This window comes from Salmo salar, unplaced genomic scaffold (genome assembly GCF_905237065.1).
Source record: "Salmo salar unplaced genomic scaffold, Ssal_v3.1, whole genome shotgun sequence".
Classification (NCBI taxonomy): Eukaryota; Metazoa; Chordata; class Actinopteri; order Salmoniformes; family Salmonidae; genus Salmo; species Salmo salar.
The window spans coordinates 170,558-177,392 of NW_025549279.1; the positions used below are offsets into that span (position 1 = coordinate 170,558).

Sequence of the window (6,835 nt, forward strand, 5' to 3'; positions counted from 1 at the left end):
TGCTTTGCTTTTATCTTGGCCAGGTTCGCAGTTGTAAATGAGAACTTGTTCTCCAACTGGCCTAACTGGTTAAATAAAGGTGAAATAAAAAAAATAAGAACAAGTACATTTTTCTAAACCCAAGTATTGTTGGTGAAATCATCTAACTACATAGTATGAGAACTCGAGACCTTAAATGGATCCATTTAGGTTCCGTAATGATGAAGCCGGCAAGGCACTAGGAGGAAGCTTAGCTAGGATACATGGAACTCATTCACAAACATTGACACAAATGAACACATGTGCCTGCTGTAGTCGACTGCCTGTTTGGCCAAAGACTCATGACACGGATGAAATTGTATACAACATTCAATGCTCTGCTTTTATGTAAAAAATGTAATTCTAAAAGTGTCGGATAATCTCTTGTCTACCATGCAGAACACTACAAATTGGACAACCTACTCATTCAAGAGTTTTCTTTTTTACTATTTTCTACATTGTAGAATAATGGTGAAGACATCAGAACTATATGAGGAAATAACACATATGTGAGGCCCGGTTCAGGGAACTAGGCGTATGTCGCAAGTCACGGCGTCACAGGAGAGCCGTTTGAGCGTGAAATCTAAATCACGTTTTTGGCAGAAATTCCTTTCGAACATGTGCTCAAATAAAAATTATGTATATTCGTAAAGTCAAGTGAGCCATGACATATGAGCTCTTATTGTGAGCACACAGGACGGTGGCATCTTTCAAGACTTTTTATTTTCCCAGCAATCAGTACAACCAAGTCATCGTTTATAAGGCATCGCCCTCACTTTTGCCCACCCCCAGCACCAGGTGGCCACTAGCCTATATGAAGGCCCAAAATTGTGTGTTCCTTTCTGTACTCTGACAATGGCATGCCCATTACGTGCGAGATGTGGTGGATGAAGAAGCACTTGTGAGGGGAGAGCCTTCAGGCGAAAAGGTCTTCAGGGACCGGTTGGAACCACTGGCCTTCCCTGATGACCATCTATATGAATACAGGTTTTCTGCAGATGGCATCAGGTATCTATGCAGCTACTGGGTCCCAGGATTAAGCACCGCACTGCGGAGCCATGCACTGAAATTGGCCAGGAGCTTAAATGGTTTAATACAGCGCTAGCGCTTTTTTTTCTAGTGGAGCCTTCCTTTGCCCAGTGGGGGATGCAGAACAGCTGAACAAGGCTAATTTGCCGCCTAATAAGGAGTGTGTGTCTGGCTATCAAAGCATTAGCAGAGGTCATCTTCATCTCGCCTGGCCACAAGACTCTGTGACATCAAGATTCATAGGATTGCAGGTAAGAGGATCTACAAATTACAGGACAACTGTTAACACATAGTAGGATACTCATTACTTTGTGTGGGTTTCCCCAATGTCATTGGTGCAGTGGACTGCACACACATAAGGATAAAAGCCCCTCAGAGTGCCCATGAGGCCGATTTTGTGAATAGGAAATCCTTTCACAGCATTAATGTTCAGGTGAACATAACTTTTTGATATTGTCCATTGACCACCTCTCATTGCCAGTGTGTGCATTGATTGAGGTATAATATTCCTCATCTTATGATTTCAGATGGTCTGCAATGCTGACTGTGTGATCAGCAATGTTGTGGCAAAATGGCCTGGCTCAGTCCATGACTCCAGAATCTTTTCGGGCCTCTGAAATCTATCAGTGCCTATCACAAGCCACACAACCCCTATTTATAACCATCATGGCTGTGTCAAGAATATCACTGTGTTTAATGAGGTAGTAATGATGAGATTTTGTGTTGACAGGTGAATTTCTCTGGTGTGCTGCTGGGAGACAGGGGGTACTTGGCTGCCAGCCTTTTCTCCGACACCTTTCACAGACCCCCAGGAAGCACAGCAGGCCTACAACCATGCCCATGCCAGGACCAGGGGCCAGAGTTGAAATGACTTTTGCTGCTCCTGAAGGCACGCTTTCACTGCCTTCACAAATTAAGGGTCCAGCCCTGTTAGGGCATGTGATATTCACTGTGGCTTGTGCTGTCCTCCACAATGTGGCCTGCCTGAGGAAGGAGAGGGCCCCGAGAGTGCCACCAGCCATGGACTGGGACAATCCGGCAATCTTCCCTGATGACGACAGTGGTCGGGCTGCTGAGGGCCCATTATGAATGGAATTATTTTAGTTAGTATGTGTGCTTTGCAATTTTGGTTAAATAATAATACTGGGTGGCAGAGGAATTGGGTTTTTTTGTTCGTTTTTTACGAATTTGGCCTCTTATGATGTTTAGTGCGGTATACTGCTGTGTAATACAAGGCTGCAGGGAGGCTACTGCATCCATTCATTTGTCTGCTTCAGTTGATGGTATGGATTTGTCCTGCATTTATTTTAGTGTGCAGACATGCAGGGTGTGTTATATACAGACCTTTGAATGTGTATGTATCATTTTGTATAATATGCTTGGATTCTGTGCTTTCCATCTTGTAGTCACTGTGACTTCAGTTTCGGAAAGGAGCTGATGGTTTACCTGTTTTGTTTTGTCCTTATTCAATAAAGGAACATAATGTTACACATTGTGTTTTTATATTCACTATGGAACGTGTATTTGTTTATATGACAGAGTACGTAGGGCCACACTGAAGAAAAAAGGATAAAGTCATAAAATTTATGAGGCTGGTTCTTTCTGCAGAAAAAGCTACATATTGTTTTTACAGTTTTGATACTTATGACAATGTGATACTTAATATTCTGGCACATCAGCATGTCTTTGTTTATGAAACCATACTGGAAGTATAATTTCACGAAATGCCCCACATCTGTCATTTTAACAACTGTCCTCCTTTAAAACAACCGGGTTACAATATTATTACTTGTGTTTTTTTCCCCTCTGGCCCTAATATTCTATCATTTTATATATAGCCTTATAGTCTATGGGAAACTGTAAATTATCACAATGCATAGCAACATAATCTTTAAAATTATTTTTTATCCAAAATCGTTGAAATTAATGATCACAAACGTTTAAATAATGACAGTGGGTCTAGTTATGTGATAACAATGTATAGTGAGCAGTGAAAATAACTATTGGTTTCCATTTGTGTGTGACTGCTGACTGACATTAGGGATGAGATTAAATAGATCCTGAATTTAGCCTGGTCTGGAGCAGGCTAGCTCCACAGAATAAATCTCCATGGTAATTTATACCGATAACATATCCTCCTGCCCCTATCCATCTTTAGTGCAACCGGATTACGGATCAATTGACGCCAGGATCACCAAGATATCCTGGCTTAATCCTTATCCTAGTTTTGTGCAACAGGCCCTGGTTTGCGCCTAGTGGGACAATCATTTGTTTTTCAATAGGACAATGACCCAACACACCTCCAGGCTGTGTAAGGTCTATTTGACCAAGAAGGAGAGTGATGGAGTGCTGCATCTCAGATGACCTGGCCTCCATAATCACCCGACCTCAACCCAATTGAGATGGTTTGGCATGAGTTGACCATAGAGTGAAGGAAAGCAGCCAACAAGTGCTCAGCAAATGTTGGAACTCCTTCAAGACTGTTGGAAAAGCATTCCAGGTGAAGCTGGTTGAGAGAATCTCGCGAAGAGTGTGTGCAGCTGTCATCAAGGCAAAGTGAGGCTACTTTGAAAAATCTAAAATATATTTTTGCATATCACACTTCTACCGGACCACTGAGGTTGCACATGTAAAAGCCCCCTGGCAGGATATTAATTAGCATGAAATAAAAGGTGCACTTGATTAAGCTCACCCCAGTGCAATGGGTAGGTAGAGTTCACTCTTTAAAACCATTGGATTTGTCCATGATGCGCAAAACCCTCCAGCACACCAGCTGAATGAAATCAAGCGCACCTAATCTCAATTTTGGGGGAAATTGGACCAATGGAAATGAGTGTTCAGTGGCTTGCAGATGTACCTAATTAACCAGCCAGATTAGAAGGGTCTAGGATTCCTTTGTAAGGCCACAGCAAGAAAGACAATCAGATACAATATCAGGGATCTTCCTGGTAAGGCTTCTGGCATACCATTAGTTCGAATACTGAGGTTTTGATGAGAAAAATGGCTGTGAGTTTTGAAATGTCTTTGAGGTAAGTTGTATGGCTCTAGTTTGTTTTCCTTGTCTTCCATGTTTTACAGGTAGCTGTATTTAACTGACTAGGATGTTTTTCTTTTTCTTTAGAATTTCTTGGATTTGTTGCCTGTTAATTGGAGGGATAACCTGTTATCCTCCACCTAAAGGTGTGTGTTTTTTGTTCTACACATTTAATTCAGTAAAAATAACACCGCAGTATAAATCCCAGAACTTCAAATGCTGGCATTTTACGATTTGTAACTTTCTTTTATTTCGTAGGTAACTATAGATATATTCCCCAAATAAATTAAAAGGAACCACGACTGGCCCAAATACTTTAGGTGGAACGCAACTGGATCCCGTACCTCAGCAGCAGAAGCAGCCACCCATAATGCCTCAGCAAGTGCCACGACTGGCCCAAACTACTTTAGGTGAAGCAACTGGATCCCGTACCACAGAAGCAGCCACCCACAATGCCCTCAGCAAAGCGCCACGACTGGCCCAAATACTTAGGTGAAGCAAACGGCGTACAGTGCCTCGGGAAGCGGCCCCCGTAATGCCTCGGCAGCGAAGCGGCCACCCATAATGCCCCGGCAAGTGTGCCGTACAACTGGCCCAAATACCTTAGGGTGAATCTTTAGCCACAATGCTTCATCAGGTGTCACGGTCGCGCCCAAACACCATGGGTGAAGCATCTGACTCCGGCCTCAGAGCAGCAGCAACCCGAAATGCCTCAGCAAGCGTCACAGCTGGGCCAAATACCTTAGGTGAAGCAACTGGCCACGGTTCTCGGAACACAACTGGCCACAGTGCCTCGGCAGCGAAGCTACTGGCCACAGTGCCTCGCAAGCGGCCCCCGTAATGCACGGAAGCTTGGCCACCCATAATGGCCTCGCAAGTGTGCTAACGCTGGCCCAAATACCTTAGGTGACGCAACTGGCCACAATGCTACATCAGGCGTCACGGCTGGCCCAAATACCGGGTGAAGCATCCGACTCTCGTGCCTCAACAGCAACCCGAAATGCCTCAGCAAGGCAGGCTGGGCCAAATACCTTATAGTGAAGCAACCGCCACAGTGCCTCGGCAGCAGAAGCAACTGGCCACAGTGCCACCCACAATGCCTCGGCAAGTGTGGCAACTGGCCCAAACCACTTTAGGTGAAGCACCTGGCCACAATGCTTCATCAGGTGTCACGGCTGGCCCAAATACCTTGGGTGAAGCAACTGGCCACGGAGCCTCGGGCAGCAGAAGCGAACTGGCCACAGTGCCACCACAATGCCTCGGAAAGCGTGGCAACTGGCCCAAATACCTTAGGTGAATTGTTACCTGGCCGCAATGCTTCCATCAGGTGTCACGGCTGGCCCAAATACCTTGGGTGAAGCATCCGACTCCCGCGCCTCAGCAGGAAGCAGCCACCCACAATGCCTCAGCAAGCGTCACGGCCCAAAACCTTAGGCGAAGCAACCGGCCACAGTGCCTCCAAGTGCGGAATCTGGTTCAAATGCCTCGGCAGAAGCGACAAGCGCCCTTGCCTCGGCAGAAGCGACAGGCGCCCTTGCCTCGGCCCAAGAGCGACAGGCGCCCTTGCCTCTGGCAGAGACGACAGGCGCCCTTGCCTCGGCAGTAGCGAGGCGCCCTTGCCTCGGCAGAGCGACAGGCGCCCTTGCCTCGGCAGAGCGACAGGCGCCCTTGCCTCGGCGCGACAGCGCCCTTGCCTCGGCAGAAGCGACAGGCGCCCGCCGGCAGAGCGACAGGCGCCTTGCCCCGGCAGAAGCGACGAGGAGCCCTGCCTCGGCAGAAGCGACAGGCGCCCTTGCCTCGGCAGAAGCACAGCCTTGAACAGGAGGGCCAACTCCTCAAGCAACATGGATTTTAGCAGCAGTGAAGTGTTTCTCAGGATTTTTGTGTCTGATGGTGACAATGAAGGCACCTAATGTGTCAGCTCCAGCAGCGTTCAAAGGCAGCATCGTTGAACAGTCGTTCTCATCCCAATATAGTTACAAATCGTTTATGAGAATGGCAGAACTGTCTACTCCCAATCCTGCCACACCACTGGGGAGGTTATACCTTTTGATATGCCGGAGAAGCATATCCCCACCTGCTAAAAAACAAACCTGTTAAAGGAACCCCACCACAAGGGAACGGCTATGGGATGCAATGTATAACTTTTTTAACATCTGAACTTTGCGTTTGATTTTGAAATCCTTTGTACAATATCTATCAACAGAATTGTGAATGTAGATTCATCCTTTTGGATGAAATTTGAGTGTTGTGACACTTTCTTTAGCTTTCCCACTGTATGCTTTTTTGGCGACGGCAGGGAGTTGTGGGGCTCATGCTACCCTTGCATGTAAATATGTATTAAAGCCGTGTTTTTGAAATATTGTGTTGTGAATGTTTAATTTTTTGGCTTCTGCTGGTTGAGAACAGTGTTGGTTGCCAGTGCAATTTGTAGAAAGGAATGTGTAAAATCTTTGGATTTAAATGTATAATTTTTTTTGCTGCTGGTTGGACAAATCCAAGATTGGCCTCTACATTAAAGCCACTGAACCACGTTTACATGGATACTGGGAAGTATTTATTTTGTGTTGACATGTAAAGATCAAATCCTGTTTTACAAAAACCTGGAAAGCTTGTACCCTGGAGATGGGCTACTATGGCATGTAAACATCTTTTAATTCTGTGTTTTGTAGTATGCACAGGCTCGCTTTCAAGAATTTCATGGTTGTTGATCTGTCAAACAAATCAATTTAAAGTTGGTATGCTCAGTTTGAT

At 45.6% G+C, this 6,835-nt stretch overlaps 1 long non-coding RNA gene across 1 annotated transcript; it reads left to right on the plus strand.

The window, feature by feature from the left end:
• Positions 1-4,022: 4,022 nt before the first annotated feature.
• LOC106594153 (uncharacterized) lies at positions 4,023-4,364 on the plus strand. Its single transcript, XR_006765941.1, has 3 exons — positions 4,023-4,076; positions 4,169-4,227; positions 4,340-4,364. It is a non-coding gene; the product is annotated as an uncharacterized lncRNA (long non-coding RNA).
• Positions 4,365-6,835: the final 2,471 nt, after the last annotated feature.